General features: G+C 35.4%; 1 protein-coding gene and 1 long non-coding RNA gene across 6 annotated transcripts in view; both read left to right on the forward strand.

The window, feature by feature from the left end:
- The window catches only part of CRIM1 (cysteine rich transmembrane BMP regulator 1), a 227,318-nt gene that overhangs the window by 22,169 nt on the left and 186,171 nt on the right, over positions 1 to 18,978 (forward strand). The window lies entirely within an intron of this gene.
- On the forward strand, positions 6,872 to 9,302 carry LOC127548650 (uncharacterized). Of its 2 annotated transcripts, XR_007950448.1 has the most exons (3): positions 6,872 to 8,797; positions 8,904 to 9,016; positions 9,216 to 9,302. It is a non-coding gene; the product is annotated as an uncharacterized LOC127548650 (long non-coding RNA). The 2 variants fall into 2 exon arrangements; XR_007950447.1 differs by lacking the exon at positions 6,872 to 8,797 and having other exon boundaries at positions 8,806 to 9,016.

Raw genomic sequence — 18,978 nt, forward strand, 5'->3', positions numbered from 1 at the left:
CTGGGTACCAGCCCATCAGCCCAAGACAGAACATTTTCCAGAATCTTTAAAATCTTCTGTAGGGGAAAATAGTGGGTTTAGTGAGGGTGTCAGTCATTATGTAGCTTCCATTTATCTGTAAAAGACTGATAGCAGATCATTCTGAGTTAGCTAGCTGGAATGTGGATTCTAAGTAAAATATTTCTTGAAGCCAGATAGCCAGTTCCACTTAGAGGTCTGTATCTTTCTCTTCCTTTTCTTTCCTCCCATTTAAATATTTACATAATGCATACTATTAGCACCTCATTATGTCTTAGTGTAGAAGTGACACTAGATACCCAAGACTATGCCAGCAGAGTACAGTACTGGTACTACCAAGCAGAAAAGGCTTGGAATTTATAATAATATATTTCTGCCATCTGAAGACAGTAGTAGCTATGTTTGGAGAGGTTCATCATCAGCTTGGCTATGGAATGATGCATTTTTTGGCTACAGTGACTCATGAAGAGCATGTACTATTAATTTGTAGAATGGTGTAAAGGATTTGGGTGCCTTCCCCTTGTGATTATCTCCAATTTACCATATATATTTACATATAGTTGTCTGCATGGTGTCTCCCCTGTTAGATGGTAAGGTTCTTGAAGGTAAGCATTATTTCTGCATTTCATTGTACCCACTGTGCCTAGTATGTAGTAAGTGCTTAATAAATAGTTTTTGAGTTGTTGGAAGAGAGCATCCATATCAGGAAATACTTAAAGTAGAGATGTTTAAAGTGTTAATAGAACTATCCAGTGAGCCTTTCCTTATTATGGGCTTTAGAGTTGATAAGAAACTTAGAAACCATGTAATCTAAGTTTTTCCCTTCACAGAAGAGGAAACTGAGATCCAGACAGGGAAAAAAGACTTGCTAACAGTTACACAGACACAGAATGGCAGAGCTGGGCTTCAAATTTAGTTCCTCTGAACTAGAATCCAGGGCTTTTGCCATGATCGAAAACTCCTCTTTGCTAAAGGTCTCTTCCTTCATTATCAGAGAGATTGTGTGCCCAGCACTGTTTTTAAAAAATACTGTGGAAGAATATTACTTAGTGGGTAAATGCTGCTAAAATGTAATAGATCTTTCCTGTAAATGTTATGCTTGGAGACCCAATACATAGTAAGATGTTAGTGGGGAAATTGCTGTATCTGGAGTCAGAGGAATTGAATTCAAATCCTGATTCCATCACTGTCAACATCTGTTAAAATGTGGATTGTTTAATTGATTATATTTGTATTCCCAGAACCTAGCACTGTGTCTGACACATAGCTGGTACTTAATAAAAACTTCATATACCTTCTCTGGATTTCAGTTTCTTCATCTGCAAATTGAGAGAATTGGACTCAAATGATCTCTAAGGTCCTCATTAGAGCCAAATCTGCTGCTTCTTACGTTTATTTTCATATTGTAGTACTGGAATAAACTTGAATTAGCTATGCTTGATAGAATAGAAGAAAACAACCAAGGATTTCAACCAATAGATGAAGACACCTGGAATTTTCCTGGCTGCTGCTCCCAGAACAAACAAATGAAAACTAAGAATAGTTAGGCCTTTAGACGAATGAGGCTGAATGTGAGTGAGGAACCCAAAATCCACCAGGCCCTTCATGATTGTCCTTTTCATGATGGTGAAATGATAGTGACAATTTTTCAGTTATTTTTCTTGTGACAATGGACAGTAAGATCACCAGAGCAGATAAACACAACCTTTTTGATTAACAACAGCTATTTAAGTATTAAAAAGAGGGCATGGGGCTGGCCTAGGTGTGAGGCATTTTGCAGCAATATCATTTTCAGTCCTCCTACTGGCCCACTAAAAGAATGCTGTGAACCTCTAAGGAAACCTTAGAGAGGTATTTGAAGGAATACTTGGGGAGATAATACCTTCTTGCTTCCTTGTTTGACTAGCTTTTCATGCTTACAGCTAAACCACGAAATAGTATTTCTGTTGTTGGTTATTCAGATGTTTCAGTTGAGTGCAGCTCTGTGACCCTGTTTGGGGTTTTATTGGCAAAAATACCAGAGTGGTTACCATTTCTTTCTCCAGCTCATTTTACAGTTAGGGAACTGAGGCTAATATGGTTAAGTGACTTGTTCAGGTTAACAACTAGTAAGTGTCTAAGGCTACCTTTGAACTCAAGAAGATGAATTTTCCTGACTACAGGCCTGGCACTGGTTACTATATTCACAATATTATCTAATTGGCCTGAAGTATTATTAGATTGAGAGAGTATTAGAAAGAGATGCTGCATCTACACTAGAGTAAAGAAAAGGATGAAGTTTTGTGAGTTAAAAGAAAATGTCTTATTCCCTCAGGAGCGTAATGAAATATTGAAATAATGAATAAGATAAGGCAAGTTACATATGTTCTCTACATACTATGACTACATGATTATACATTCACATGCATACACAAGCAATCTGGTCTGCTAGAATATTGTTAAGTATTCTTATTTTTTACTAAAATTAATTTGTTCTTCTCTTCCTTGATGACAGAGCTCCTAATTAATTTTATTGGTATTTTATTGTTGCCATTTATTGTTGATGATATCAACTTCTATTGAGAAAAGCATCATGACCTACTGAAGAGTATGTAACATAGAATCAAATTCCCATCTCCAGCTTTTCTTAGCTGTCAGACCTTGGACAGGTCCCTTAAATTTACTGAGACTTAAGTTCCTTATCAGAAAAATAGATACAACAAAATAAATATGACTTAGCTGATAAATTTACTATGAGTCCCAAATAAAGTAATATAAATAAAATACTTTGTAAATCTTAAAACATTTTATTAATGTTGTTTGCCCTTATGACTCCCAACAGAAAGACATCAATACTCATTCTTAGTATTAATGAATACTTTAATAGATCTGTAAGCTCATGGATGTGATGCTCCTTCCAGTGATGATGGTGGTAGTGACAACTACATTTAGGGATTTACTAAGCAAAGAAATTGGAGTGTTTTGGTATTTCCTTCTCCAGATTTTACAGATGAAGGAACTGAGGCAAACAGGATTAAGTGACTTTTCTAAGGTAGTAAGTGTCAGAGGCTGAATCTGAATTCAGGTCTTACTGTCTCCAGGTCCTGTTCTATCCCCTGTGCCACCTCGCTTGCCCCCCTATAGTGACACATATTGCAATTTGTTATGACAAAGAATTCATAAGAAATGAATCACTTGGCTAGACTGTTCTCAGAATGCAAGCAGAATCTGTGACTGCAATCAGAGATTCATCTGCAGATGAAGACAAAGTGCAAAGTAAAAACCTGGTAGATAGAGCCTTCTGGAGCTTATACTTTACTGTCATAGTCTTTGAGGATTTATATCATATCCACACCATGACAAAAAGTCTAGCAATATCATGGCAGTGAAGAACATTGGACTGAATCAAATGAGATAAAATTCTAAATAAATAAATAAATAAAATTGGGGTTTAAAAATTGAGTAAAAAAATCAACAAGATGGGTGGAAAATGGTTAAACAATAGTCTTTGGGGGCAAAAAAAGATATATAAGGATTTTGTGGACTGCAAACTCAATAAGAATAATGTGTCTGGAGCAGCCGAAAAAATAAAAAAATCTTAATGTGATCTTGGGCTCTAGCGTTCAGGAATAGGAAAGTGATTGTCTCACTCTACTGCTCTGCCCTCATCTGACCCTTATCTGGGGCACTATTGGGTTTAATTCTGAGCACCACAGTTTAAAAAAGAAATTGTTAAGCTATAGAGTAACCTGAGAAGACTAACCAGGATAGTGAGAGTCTTGGGTCTATGGTATATGCAAATAAGTTGCAGTCATTTATTAATTATATACTTTGTGTCAGGTTTTGTGCTGAGCACTAGGGATACAAAGAAAAGACAGCTGGGTGCTACAGTGAGTCTGGAGTTAGAAAAACCTTAGTACAAATTCAGCTTCAGACGCTTAATAGCTATGTGACAGTGGTCACGTCATTTAACCTGGTTGCCTCAATTTCCTCATTTGTAAAACAGAAATGATAATAGCACTTATCTCTTAGGGTTGTTGTGAGGGTTAAATGAGATAATTGTAAAGCATTTAACCTAGTGCCAGGTGCTTAGTAAGCACTAATAAATAATAACTATTAAAAACAATTCCTGCCCTTAAAGAGTTTATCACAATGATTGGTTCTCTTCCTGTAAGGCTGGATTTGAACTGAGATCTTCATGACTCCAAATCTCTGGCCACTGGCACCTAGCTGTCCTAAGGATATAGCACTCTATAATATTGCCACTTCATAGCCATCCTTTATATTTTAACAAATGCACCACCTGCATATTGCCATTCCTTAAATTTGTTAATTATACAAATTTACTTTGTAGTAGGTCTTTCTTTGAAACAGATAAACATTAAATTCATTAGCAAAGTTAGAGCATTTAAAAAATTTAATATAGATTTTCTTTAGGACTTTTCATGTTATAAAGATTAATTTCACTTTAGTGGCATGTGGGAAAGTGACTTCCCTTATAGGAAGCAAACCAGTCATTTTTAACAGTCACTCAGAAAGGTGTTATCTAGATTCCCTTCCTGCTACCCTGTCACTATTTGTTGATTTTTTGTTTCCCAGGCAACTCTGTATGCTGCTGCCAAATCACAGTCCCAGTTTATTCATAAGGTTTCTAGTATTGGGTAAATTAAACAGGTGTAGCATGTTTCTTTCCAAAGAATTTCATCACTCTATTTACCTTTTTCTTTCCAGGACCGCTTACAGCAAGGTATAGACCTTACCTGTTTTAGTCCAAAGGAAGAAATATTTGAATCCATTTGAAATTAGAAAGAAGAGTCAATGCAGTCTTATGATAATTTAGAGTATCTAAACTTTAGTGGCAGGAAGACGACTGGATCCTTAAATTTGTGTGATCTCTCCTGTCAGAGCCCCTTTTGTAGCCTGTAATCCAATAGAGAACATAACTTAGTCCACTTAAATGTTTTCTATGGCCCTTTGTGTGAGGAATGTCTGAAAAGCTTTTAGTGACTGGTAATATCCTTTCTTTTTTGTCCACTTATAGAACTTATGGCAGACTTGCTACACAGGGTCATAATTTCAAAATTTGCAGAATATCATATCAGAGATTTGTTTTATAAGGGAAAAAAATCTAAGTAGTCATACAAAGAAGTCTTCACTTTGAGATGAATTTACACTTCTTCATATTGTTATGAAGTGTTTTTATCAAATAACTTCAATTATATTCTACATATATTAAATCATTTTATAGATTAAGAAATTGAGGTCCAGAAGTCAATCAAGACATTGATTAAATTGGAGAAAAGATTAATCCTAGCCAGGACTAGTGCCATTTCTATCACTGCAGGAAAACACAATTTTATCATTCTTCCCCTTTTCCCCCCCTGCAACATCCTTATTCAAAGTAATCCAAATTTCAATACACAACTCAGATTTAGGTTTCATGGAGGTAGAATCCAAATCAAATGGTACATCTTAAGGTACTTCCTGTTTCTCAGTTCATAATATAGCTCTGTTTCATTGTGACCTTTTCATAAAATTTATCATTTCATTCAAAAAACATTTATTAAGTATCTACTATGTGTCAAATACAGGGGGAGAGACACAAAGACAAAAACAAAATACTCTGCCCTCAAGAACGTACCTTCTTTTACAGGGAAATACTATGCCTCTGTAATAAACAAATATAAAATATATACAAAGTTAGTACAAAGTAATTTTGAAGAGAGGAGCATACTAGCAACTGTGGGGGGATGCCTAGGCTTTATGGAGATGCCACCTGAGCCTCAGGAACCCCACAGTTTTGTGATTTGTGCATGGATCAGAGATGAGAGATGGAATACCCATAGAGGGAGCAGCAAGTAGGCTAATTTGGAACAAAGTAGACATAAAAAAGACTCACTAGTAAACTGACCATATACAGTGATGAACTTTAAATACCAAATAGAGTTTATATTTTATCCTAAAGGCAATATTGATTCTTTAGAGATTTTTGATCAGAGAACTGCTTTAGGAATATCCATTTATTGGGGGGGGGCAGCTTTTTTTATCAGGGTAAGAAGGGAGATTGGAAGCAAGGAAGCTAATTAGTTTATTGAAATAGCCCTAGGCAAGAAGTAATGAGGGCTTGAATTAGGGTTGTAGCTTTATGAGAGGAGGAGCAGGGAATGGGTTGTAAGGATGTTGTGGAGATGGAATACAGACATGGCAATTGATTGGATGACTGGATACTGAGGACAACAGACAGGGAGAATTTAAGTTGACGCTGAGTTTGAGAAACTGTAGACTTCTATATCAGCAGAAATAGAGAAGTTAGGAAGAGGGAAAGGTTTTTGGGGGCAGGTATTGACAAGTTGAGTTTGAAATGCTTCTGGGACATCCATTTGGAATCAGCAATTAGGGACTGGATTTCAGAGAGAGGCTAAAGATAGATAATATAGATTTGGTAGTCATCTGAATAAAGAAGATAGTTAATCCATAAGAGCTGAAAAGATCTCTGAGAATCAGAGCCCAAAGCAGATCATCTACATTTTGGGGTAGGACAGAGATAATGGTCTGTCTAATAAGAAGACTGAGGAGTGGAAAAATAGGAAGAGAGCCAAGAGAGAGCTGTATAAAGAAACAAACAAAAAAAAAATCAGGGAGGAAAGAGTTATCTGTGAATACTGTTTCTATTAATATATTCCATATCACATTATTCTAGGTTAAAATCCTTATTTTGAAATAGTAACATTGAGCATTAATAATGATTGGATTATCTCTATGTTCTATTATGTTTAAAACAGAATTTTCAACTATAATAAAATGTGAATATTCTAAATTTTAAACAAGTTGATATTCACCTGATTTTAGCATATCTTTACATTGAATTTATTTAATTTTGATATTGTGTTTCAAGGCTGATTATGTGAAGTAGTTACTATCACTGTAATATGAATATTTTCCTTTCTTCGATTATATAGACATGGAACCAGTCAACCACAATCAGTTGAGGGAGTGGTGTACTTTTGAACATTTCTTTATTTGGAAATGTGGAGATATAATATTATTATTATTAATTTTGAGGAAATTTGAGGAAATTAGCAAAATGTAGATTTGTGACAAGAGTAAACGCAACAATAAATATCCCTAGCTTCCTTCCAAAGCTCACTTCAGTCACCATCTTCTGTATGTCTTTAGAGTCACTATTGGCATAATACTGGTATACACTAAGAGCTGAATAAATGCTTGCTTATTTTTAATTTAGTACATTCTGTTCTTAGTAAATTCATGTGTAGGCTTCTGTCCCTCTCTGATCAATATTTGAGAACCCAGGACTGTCTTATCTCCAATATATGGAGATATATATTAGAGATGGAGGCTAACAATTTAGGTCTTAGCATCATAGTTCACCAACCCCTTTTTCTTTAGAGTTGTTCTTACTGTCTCTCCACACTACATCACTGAAATATTCTAGAGGATTTACTGTATGTGTTCACAAATAGCACAAACATATTAGACGAAGTTAAAGCTTTGGAGTATTATGTACTAAAGAAAGATGAACATCAGATGTATTTGGGGAAAATATGTATATACCAAAGTCTAATGTGATTGCTTTGTGATTAGCACCATTATTATTTTTTATATACTGAATTAGGGTTTTTTTCAGTATAGTTCTTAGCCACAAAGCTTACTTTCATTTGAATAATGCTTGTAATCATACTAAATAGTCAGCCTTATTGGGTAATTTGATTCAGGAAAATAGTTCAGAAACATTCCTGGAAATTCAGCAAAATATGGAAAGACTTGTGTGATCTATTACAGAGTGAAGTAAGAAGAATAAGGAAGATAAAATACACAATAATCTCAATAATGTAAAATTAAAAAAAACTACTAGAGTGAACACTATAATTGTAATAAGCAAGTTTGACTTTGAAAATTGGATGACAAAATTTTCTTTCTTTTTTTTTCCTACAGTGATGAAGGATTGTGGATGCAGTCCTTACTTGATTGTTGTTTTGTCTGACTTTTTACAAGGAAAGGATTTAGTGATTTGGAAATAATGGTTATTCAGAAACAAGTGTCATGTTAAAATAAAAATAAAATTTTTTTAAAGAGGGAAAAAAGAATCTAGACTTTAAAGTCAGTAAACCTGGATTCACAATTTTCCATTTGTTGGTTGTGTGATCTTTGCTAGTGGTAGTGAGCCAAATCATTACACCTCTCTCATTACACCTCTCATATCTGTAAAAGGAGGGGATTTTAATACTCTTCCAGCTCTAATATGCCACGATTTGTTGTCCATATTATTGGAAAATGTTAAACACTCTGGAAATATTTATATAGTTGGATTTTTCTTACTTCTTTATGCATTCAATCTGCATCCTACTTTATATTTTCAGGATGGGAGTGGTGGAGTAAAAGATGATTTTTAGTTGTTTTCATGATGTATTCATATCTGTTGTATAACTCCAAACACCTAATCTAATGCCTTGTACTTAGAAGGCCCCCTTAAAATGTTTGTCAAATGAATCAAAGAATGAAGTTGCATTCCTCTTGCTCACGCTGCAGGATTGACTTGAAAAGTTGCTTAGTCCATTCCTTTACATATATAGACAGGCTTTACTTAAAGCATCTTGGTCTCTGATCTTGTTAGTCATTAAACTGGAGAGCTGCATAGATATTCAGTACCAGTTTTGAGAGGAAAGATTTGCCTTTTACACTGATCCAGATGAAATGGTGGGGGAGAAGGTGCTGCTATTCCTCTGAGTAAGGTACATGGTTCTCATTCTGGATGAGGACGTCATTTCCAACCAAGGAAGCGGTAAGTCATTGTTTAAGGAAATTCTTTTAAAAGTTCATTGTGTTATTATTTTATTATGTAAATTGAGACTAAAAGCTCTCTTTCTGTCCCTGTGCTTTCTATATAGGGGCTATTATCTTTAAAGTCTGAAAACTAGGAATTTCAATCTCAGAACTTTGGCAAAGGTGCTACAAAGACAATTATACCTGAGTTTTAAGGCCCTTTTTCCTTCCCAGTGCTGTAAGTATTCCATAATTATTAAAATGTTTATAGGGCCCCCAAAATGATTCTGTAACAGAATTAAATTTTTCAATCCAAATTATTTTATTGTGTAATAGCCTAATTGGAAGTAATCTTACATTAATTTGCATTATGGATTGTGTAGCCTTCTCTATGGTTTGCTATCACCAACTAACTTATTTTTCTTTTTCTTTTCTAGGTATTCCTTTTTGTTCCAGAATATTTTTTAGACCAACAACCTTTCCCTTCCCCCCCCTCCATTTAAATAAATATAATTGGATTAAAACTATGTGACATGGTTATTTTTCAAAGTTGGGTAAAGAATCCATCAACATAAAAGATAGAAGAACTTGAACATTCTTTTTTCTCTGTCATGTTTTCCTCAGTCTATTTGAAAACTAAATTTTATAAAAGAAAGAATTAACCTAGGTCACATTTTTGATGGACCATTGAATATTTTCTATTAAAGTTCACGACTCTGTCATTTTCATGACTGAACTGTTTAAAGTGTTTGATTTTTGTACAGTCATAATCTCTGACAATGTAAGAAAAACATGAGCATGAAGGTCGAATGAGTGATTTGTCTTTAACAAACAGTATAGTGAATGATTTTTTTTCATAACACATTATATATCTGGGGGGGCGGGGTAGCAGAATACAGATTCTATTTAGTTTCAGATAATTTACTACACAGAAGACTTGTTCTATAGGCTGGTATTTCAGCCTTATTAAGCAAAAGGAGCATTCAATATTGAATTACTGGCATAGTTTCCTGGGGATAGTAATTGGTGGTTACAGGGTTTTTGTATTTCTCAATAGAAGCAATTGCTTAGAATGGATGTAACTTTACTGAAGCACCTCTCACATAGTCATTTTTGTTATCTGTACTATAGATACATTGCTTATTTTAGAGTTATACTCCTGTTAGTTAAGATTTACCAAGATAAAAAAGTTTAAAGGATTTTTTAAAGGCACTTTTGAAGAAATGAGATTGATTTAATTTGATTTCTTTGAGGATAGTTCAGTGGTTTTCCTTGTATCTTATTGTAGAGATAGTCCCTGATTCATACAATATTTACTGTTGCCTATTATATGCAAATAACCACTCGCACTGACAAGGATTTTCCTCTATTCTATGGCCCATGTTATTGCTAATAGTTGCCCTTTCCTTTCTTGCTTTCCTCTGCTTCGGCCTGTGTGAGAGGCAGGTAGACTAGCTGGCCATTGGATTCATCCTTTATCTTTGCTTCTTTCTATTCTCAATAGCCCTTTCTCTCCATCCCTACTACTTTCAGGTTTAGGGGATTATTAGCCAACCTTTAAGTTATCCTTTTGATGTCATGCCTTTCCCATTCTTCCACACACCATTACAATTAACTACCCTTTCGTTTTCCTCTGAGTTCTAGTAGACTGCTGCTGTGTTCAGGAGATTAGGCAATGGGTGTGAATCCATTAATGATCTCAGATCCACCCTCTGGGTCAAGACTCAGGTCCAGACTGGACATGCAGAAGCTCTACATGTTTCATGTTGTTATATAGAGTTTAAAACACAACCTTCACAGGTCCATAAATCCTGGAAAAGAATCTAAAAGGTCAATTAAACAATTAAAGGTCATTCTCTCATTTTATAGATGAGCCCCTCAGTAGATTAACTGATTAGCTCAGTCACCCAGGTGACTTTACCTGAGAAAGTTGGGATTAGCCTTTAGGTCATCCTGAGACTCCAAATCTAGTACTTTAGCATTGTGCCCTGAAGCCTTTTGCCCATCAATAGTATGAGACACCAGAACTTGGAGTCTATTCATCACATTAGTGGGGGAAACTACACATAATGTAGTTTTTTCATCCCTTATGTAGTTTTTCTGTACCATTATTTAATGCACTTTTTTTATTCCTTATCAGTTTATTCAACTGTTTTTGTCCTTTTTATCATTTTTTATAAAGAATTGATGTCTTCTAGAAGGTAGAGGCATACAATAAGAAATGTAGGTAATGTAAAAAACAAAAGTTATCAACAAAAATATATTTTATAAAATTACAAGGGACTTTCAACTATAGGAGACAGGAGAATTGATCAAGGTCTGAGGTTAGTGTGAATGATGACCTCTAAACTCAAGATGCAGAGTCTGTAAAATAAAGAAATAGAGGCACAAAGAGAAAGAATACTAGGATCATAGATTTAGAACTGGAAAAGATCTTAAGAGATTTTCAGGTACAACCACAGAGAAGTAATGAGAAAGACCAAAGGAGACTTGAGAGATTAAACTAGAAACTCTGATACAGAATTAGAGGAAAAGTTGATTTTGAAGTTGGTAATATTTTTTTAAGAAACAGTAGTCGGAAATATTTCTTAAGATTTGTAAGCATATAGGACCTTAAAGTCAAGTGGTCATAGACTCACAGAATTTTGAAACTAGAAGGGAAGTCTAATGTCCTTATTTTGTACCTGAGGTAGCTGAGCTAGGGAAGTTAGAAGCTGTCGCTTGTATGAATGTACAACCTTCTATCTGTGTGTTTTTCAAAAAAGAGCTCCTGAGATTTTTCTTGCTTTCCCACTACTGATCAAGGGCACAAGGGCATGAGGAGTGCCGGCCACAGCAGACAGAATAAAGCTCCACTGAGCTTCCTCCTTTCCACCCTTACCCCCCACCAGGAGCCCTGGCATTCGTCTGAAAGAATGCAGCACTATGACCTCTGGGTTTCTGTGTGTCCTAGATGGGCCTCAAATGGTGGGGGTGGGGTGAAAGAAGGACTAGCGAACAAAGACTAAATACTCCAGTGAACTGCTCCTGAAGAAAGTGCCCTTTTGGCCACGGTAAAATGGAAGAAAAGATATTTCTACAATAGTGTGAATTCTGTAAAGTCTTGGTAAATTCTTCTGATGCCAGGTCACTGAGTGGTTTCTAAGGACAGCAAACAAGTGAAGACTTTGCCCCCTTCACTCCTAATAAAAGATAGAACAGCTTCTCCATAAATGTGGAAGGTCTGAGGTTCCTTCAAAGATCAGAAAGTCAATTAACAAGCATTTAAGTGCTTCTTGGCTGGCCTGTGGAAGGCAACGGGGATACATAAACCGAAAAGAAACATCTCCTAACCTTAAGGAGCTTACATTCTATTGGCAAGATTACTGTTTGTAAGTGTGTATATGGTGTATGTCCAAAATATTCATCAAGTCATTAAAAGGTACAAAGGGAAAGCACCTGGATTAGTGGGCTAGGAATCAGAAAAGCAAATACACATAAAAAAATGGCATCTGGCTTGAGTCTCCAAGGCAGGAGGGATTTTAAGTGGCTGAGATGAGGAACAGTCTTTGAAAATACATGGAGCACAAAGGAGGATGTGAGGAACTTCAAGAAATCTAGCGGGAGTAGCACTTGTTTTGAAAGAGTTCAAGGGGAGAGATGCAAAGGCAAGAAATAAAACATTATTGTTAAAGGAACCTCTAGTAGACTAAGTCAGGGGAACAAATATCTAACCTGTAGTGCTTATCCAAAGATAACTTTGTGTCTGCTTTGTGTGTGTCTTAAGTGTACTTGTACATCTTCTTTCTCATGTTAAAATGAAAGCTCTTTGAGGGCAAGGACTATTTCCCTTTTGTCTTTGCATCACTAGCCCTTAGTTTAGTGCTTGACACATAGCAGGAGCTTATTAAGTTTGTTGATTAATAAGATATCTTGAGTTTAAAAAAATCTCTTCTCAAGTAACTCTATTGTCAGTTGCCTCAATTCAAATTCTCAGTGGTCAATAATGCTTCTGAGTTTAGCTTAGAATTAATTGGTTACTATAGGGTGAGAAGGAACAAGTAGTGAGTGAAGCAAATTATTGCTTATCCTTTACCTTTTCTCTCCCTGTCAGATGGAAGTTTGACACTGATCAGTCACTGAGAAAGCCTTGGGGAAACATTTTCTTAAGAAAATCAGGTTTAAAAGTTTTATTGATATTTTTTCCCCTTTGCTGTGCTTTTCAATTACTAGTTCTCCCCAACACACCCCCTCCAAATAGAAAGCTATCTTGTACAAATAAAGTTAAGGCAAAATAATACATTAACTATATGTTGAAATATAGTTCTCAGTCTACCTCTTGTTCTGTCCCTCTACCAAGTGGCAGAAAATATGCTTTCTCATTGGACTCTGCATTGATATGAGTTCTTAAGTTTTTCTAGTTCTGTTTTTCCTGCAGTTGTCATGTAAATATTCCCCCCAATTCAATATACTTTGGTTTTCCTCACTTCAAACAGTTCTTCTCTGGGTTTCTCTGGATTCTTCATATTTATCAGACCTTTTAAAATAGGATGAGGGTTGCTACAAAGTCCAGAACCCCATCTCATGAAGTTATGAGACTTTTTGTTCTCATTATTATAAAGCACATATTCATTTGGTTATAAAATCCTCAGTCAATGCTTCCTAAGTGAATAGAAGGAAGACAAAGAGAATCTTATTGTCTTACCTCCCTTCAAATCAAAATATTTTGAGGAACCAGGATGCAGAGGTAGGCACAGTGGGGATTTGTGCAAACCCTTATGGAATTCAATGGGCGGGCTGTGTTCTTTCTTATAACTGGGGCTTCACTCTGGGCCATCGCCAAACTGCATAAGAGGCACACCCATGGGGTAGCAGCCAAGTTTGCTTTGGGAGGGCCTAAAATTAAATTCCAGCTCCAAGACAAGAAATGGAAGTTATAGGCAGAAGCTTTCCATCTTTCTTGCTCTAGAACACCTGTCTGGGAGAAGAGGGTCTTAGGAACCTCCCTGCTTTGCCCACCGAAAGAAATAGACCAATTGGAGGAACTCAGTTCCTAATAAACATAACCATGCCCATCTGGCAGAACAGGATTAGATGATGCAGTTAAGTGATGTTTTTTGTCTCACTGAGATTTTGACCAATTCTCTTTTCTTTGCCTGCATACAATATTGTGCTTACCCTTTGGAATGGTGACCCTGGGGGGTGGTCAGATACTGATTATGTATTACATCAGCCCTACTGGGCTACAGTCCCAGGTATGCTCTGCTGCTTTCCATAACAACCAGCTGATACCAGATCGGGTCAGGTGAGCTAAATGGAATGTTACAAACCTCAATACCCCACCTGTAATAACTGGGCTTTCCAGCTCTTCTCATCAAAAAATATCCTGCAGAGCAGTCTTCTGTAAGATTTTAAGCTTTGTTTCAAAAACAAAAAACCCTGAAACAGGTGTGAAAAACAAGATTTAAGAACAACTATAGCCTGACCAAGAGGCTATTTAGTTAGCAAACTAGTATTATACTCAACGTAAAGACATGGGAAGCTATGCACAAATTTCAAAGTGAAACAAATTGTGATGAGGAGCCAGTGCCATGTGTCTCTAAAGATACTTGTGATTTCCCAGAAGCCCTCTTCATTATCTTTTTAAGAGTAGTCAGTTTTGCTTATTCGTTAGTTTTGCAACATATATTTAGTGATAGACTATGCAGTACATCATATAGGTCATCTAGTACAGTGCCTTCATTTTACAAATGAGGAAGCTAGGGGACTAAAGAGAGTTGGAGTGCAACGTCCAAGGTCATCCAAGAAGCAATTGCAGGGTAAAGATTTCAACCCAGGTTCCCAAAGTTGACTGACTAAACCCATCATACTTTCCACTGTATCATGCTGTATCCTCTCAAGAAACAATTTGGTTTGATGTGTTTAAAATAAAACAATTATTCCAGAGTAGGTATAATTTCCTATTTTGCTTACATAATATATTAATTTATCAATTTTCCATGTGATGGTAAGATTAGAATTCTGGATTTTGGGTTAAGATGATAACTGTGACCTGGAGATGTTATCTGCTTTAGAGAAAAGAATTCCATTTGAATATAGGCTTTTCTGGACAATTTTAGAACTTAGCCATAATTCCATAACTGAGTTTGCATATGAGTTTACCCTTAAATGAGTTTTTTGAACATAGCCAAATTATAAATTGAAGATTACCCATATCCTTCTTTGATATTATTTATGTACGATGCATGGCAACTAGCAGCTAATCAGGATATAAGTGTCCCATTCCCTAACATTAGGGATAAGTGGCTATGAACTATTGGTTTTGCTTTATTTACCAAAATTTATCACTTCCAGAATTTTTTGTTGGACTTCTTTCAAACATGTGGTCAAGTAACATTTCCTTACCTTTCAAGCAGAAGTTTGAAAAGATGTAGCTTCAGTAAGATTAGGAGCTTATCAGTTGAAGGGTTTCTAATAACACATTCCTTTGCTGTAGAATTTGAGCTTGTTCATGATAATCTTGAGGGATTTGCAAACAAACCTGAGGAAAAAAAACAAACCTCATCTGACCTAATTCTAGTGGCAAAATATGTGTATACTTTAACCTATGCAAAAATGATTATTCTTCATAAAATGTTTCTTACTTTCTTGTATGCAAATGTCAGACTGTTTCTATTAGTTCTTGTAGAAAAAATATGTTTGGGATTATGGTTATTTGTTTTTGGACATCTGTGATTTCATTGATGTAAGTAATTCCCTCTGGGGATATTCCCTTCCCCAATGCATGTATCTTCTCAAATTAAAATTTTAGAGAGCTTCCTTGGGTTCTGAAAGATTCAGTAACTTGTCCAGGGGGTCATACAACCAGCATATATAAGGAAAGACTTGGACTTAGGTGTTTTAGACTATGAAGCTGCTTGGCTGCCCTTCCATCTAGGTTGCTTCCACTTAGAGAACATTTTTTTTTAAATAATGCAGTGAGAGAAAAAACAGTGTGGCCGTGAGCACCTGTCCATTTGCAGAATGCTCAGGCTTATTCCCAGCTTTCCACTCCCGAAAGAAAAATACTATATTGCTTAAGTGGAAACACCTAAATAGTGAATAAACCACAGAGAATTGGAACTTTGATAGCTAGGACATCAGCAGGAAAGTTGTTTCCCTGTCATATCGTCTTTTCAGTTGAAAAATTTTCATTAAGAGTTATTGTTTCTGATAGAGAATACTGCTGTCCTCCAATACTAGTGAGATTTAATCCAGTGATTGTGTAATATTGGGTAATTTGGTACTCACTTGATTTGACTTAGACATTCCCTCTCCATGTGAGATTGGTGGTCCTATAGTTTCTATCAGCAAGAAACTACGTTTAGTTTAATTTAGTTTAGGCTAGAAAAATAAAGAACTACAGGGAGATGTGATAGCTCTTTATTCAGTTATTTGAGGGATGGTCCTTGGAAGACTTGGATTACACTTGCTTAGTTTAGATCTAATGAGCAGAACTAGGATCAATGGGTAGAATTTATAAAGAGGTCAAATTAGCCTTGATATCAGGAATAATGTCCTAACAATTGTGGAATGAGAGGTGGTAGGTTCCTCTTCCCTAGGAGTCTTCAACCAAAGAATTTATGCCCGTGTGTGAGTTAAACTGTAGTGAGATGCATAGTTAGACTAGATAGTTGTTGGAGTCATTTTCAACTTTCAAATTTAATGTGATTCTGTGATTTTCCTGTATCTTCACATATGCTCATGATTTTTTTTTTTTCAGAGAACGGGTGGTTCATGGGCAATTTAGTACCTTGTGTCTGAGCCTCCAGGGTATTTTCACTTGAATTTTAGGAATAAATCTTTTATTTCTGTAATGTAAGCCACTATCCTAGATACATATTAATATTCAATTTTTAACACACCCAGAGGCTAGAGTTTTGTACTTTAGCATCCCCATCATCTGCATTTGGTTGTACTCTTGAGAGAACTGATGATGAATTTCAAGGACTTGACATGTTTTAACAATTGCCTTCTGATTATTATGCACGCCCTATGTTATATAGAATTTCTCAGCAGAACAGTTATCTCTTTTTGCTTTCTATCTCCCTATCTCATTACTACAAATATAAAAGCCTTATAGATTCCAGTATGTGTCCTGAGAAAAAAAATGCTAGCCCCCTGGACCTGGACAGTTTAATTATGGTGGAGTTGAAAATCAATAGGAAATTCCACTCAGTTCATTCTAAGAAAAGTCAAAAGGATCTTCTTGGAGATTTGTTTTTCTTCATAGGAAAAGATCAGAAGATTCATTGAAAAAGAAAAATGGTTTCTAATATTCCTATTTTATAAACATTGAGGGAGTTTTTCTTTTGGAAGAACGTTTAGGAGTAAAATTGTTTCTCTATCCACTAGTAGCATTGGTTTGGATTTAAACTTTGGTAGCCTTTCATATTCTTTGACTTGGCTTTTTTTCAAGAATTCAGTGAATTATGTTATACAGTATAGATCATGGCAGATAGATCAACAGTATTTAAATTCATTTGTAGGCAGCTTGTTTTGATTTCAAAGGAGTACCTACCTATATGAAAACATTATAACTAATTTCCTACTGTTACTTTAATGTCATTGTGTTATAATATATAAAAATATATCTTTAACTGATGGCATTGATCATCTTTACAATGAGAAAAATGTTCCAGGATTTCAGAAAAGCTAATACTTTCATCTTGTTTTTTTTTTTCATTCTAATGTTTCAAAAAGTGTTTCAGTAATTCTTTTATACATGTAAAGGTTTAAGTAGCTGCTTCTGCTAAAACCAAACCAAAGTAAACCAAAAATCCTGACCTTATACACATTACTCAGCAAACTATTTGTAATTGTGTTGTCTTGTAGACTTTCAGGCCATATTTCACTATCACTGGAATGAGAATAGGATAAAAACAGCTAAGGCTGAGAGAACAAGTTACCTCAGTATTCTTTTTTTTTTCTATCAATAGTATATCATTGATTTTGGACTTTGATTCTATTCTTCTAAGTTTCCTGTCTGACTGTCTGACTTGTATAATTGGTATGACTTTCAAAGAGTTAAGTAACTTCTCTGAGTCTCAGTTTCTTCACTTATAAAGTGAGGAATGGTTTTGATGACCTTTGAGATATCTTCAGGTTCTAAACCTGTGTTCCTTCACTATTTGTAATTGTTAACTCATTGCATGGATTTTGTAATAACAATTGCAGATGCTTGAAAATATCTGTGCCTTCTTGTAATCTTTATATTAAAAAAAATCTTATTATAAATTATAGTATTCTATAATGGATTCTGATGCTTGGTGTCACAGTCTCTCTGATAAGGTTTCACTGGCTGTCTTGCAGAGACCAAAGTGAATAAAGACCTTGAGAGTTGTATTCCTATCCACCTCTGGAAATTGCTTGCTAATAACTGGAGAATACAGTTTTCCATTATAATGGAGAGTTTCTCTCTTTCTATCTGTCTGTCTCTCTTTCTCTGTCTTCCTGACTCTCCCCCTTGCCACCTGTCTTTGTCTCTCCCATCTCTATATTTTCTATTGATTTCTCTTGATCATTATGGGAGTTTTGACCAGTTCTATTTCCACCCTAGACCATTTCACCCCTCTATAGGTTTCCTAGTGGCCCCAAACTCCCTTGGGTTTATCACTATTTGGTCCTGCAAATCAGTTTAGCTCCAAGGCAGCTAAGAATCTGAATTCAAGTGATTCTTAACTTCTGTCTCCCTGGTATCAGAGATTATAGATGTAATATCACTATGCCTATCAGAAAATAGTAATATTTAAAATTGGAATGGATTTGAGAGATCATCTTAGTTAGTCCTCTTTTTTATAGATCAATACACAGATGCCTTAGAGATGAACTGAAATAGTAAACAGCAAAACTAAGAGATTGAAACTGAGCTTTTTTGTTTCTATGTTGTTGTTTTTATTGGTTCCTACAACATTTCTACTATAGTTCACTGTTTCTAAAATAGGGCATCTAGGTGGTACTATAGATAGAGTACTGGGGCCTAGAATCAAGAAAATTTGAATTCGGATTTGTACAAGGTACTGTGATGGGATTAAAAAAAAAAGGCAAAAAAATGTTTTTTGCCCTCAGAGCTTACAATTTAATGGGAAAGATAACATGCAAATTAATATATACAAAGCAAGCTATATATGAGATAAATAGGAAATAAATACTAGAGAGAAGGCATTAGAATTAAGAAGGGTT

The sequence above is a fragment of the Antechinus flavipes genome, chromosome 2 (assembly GCF_016432865.1).
Source record: "Antechinus flavipes isolate AdamAnt ecotype Samford, QLD, Australia chromosome 2, AdamAnt_v2, whole genome shotgun sequence".
NCBI lineage: Eukaryota > Metazoa > Chordata > Mammalia > Dasyuromorphia > Dasyuridae > Antechinus > Antechinus flavipes.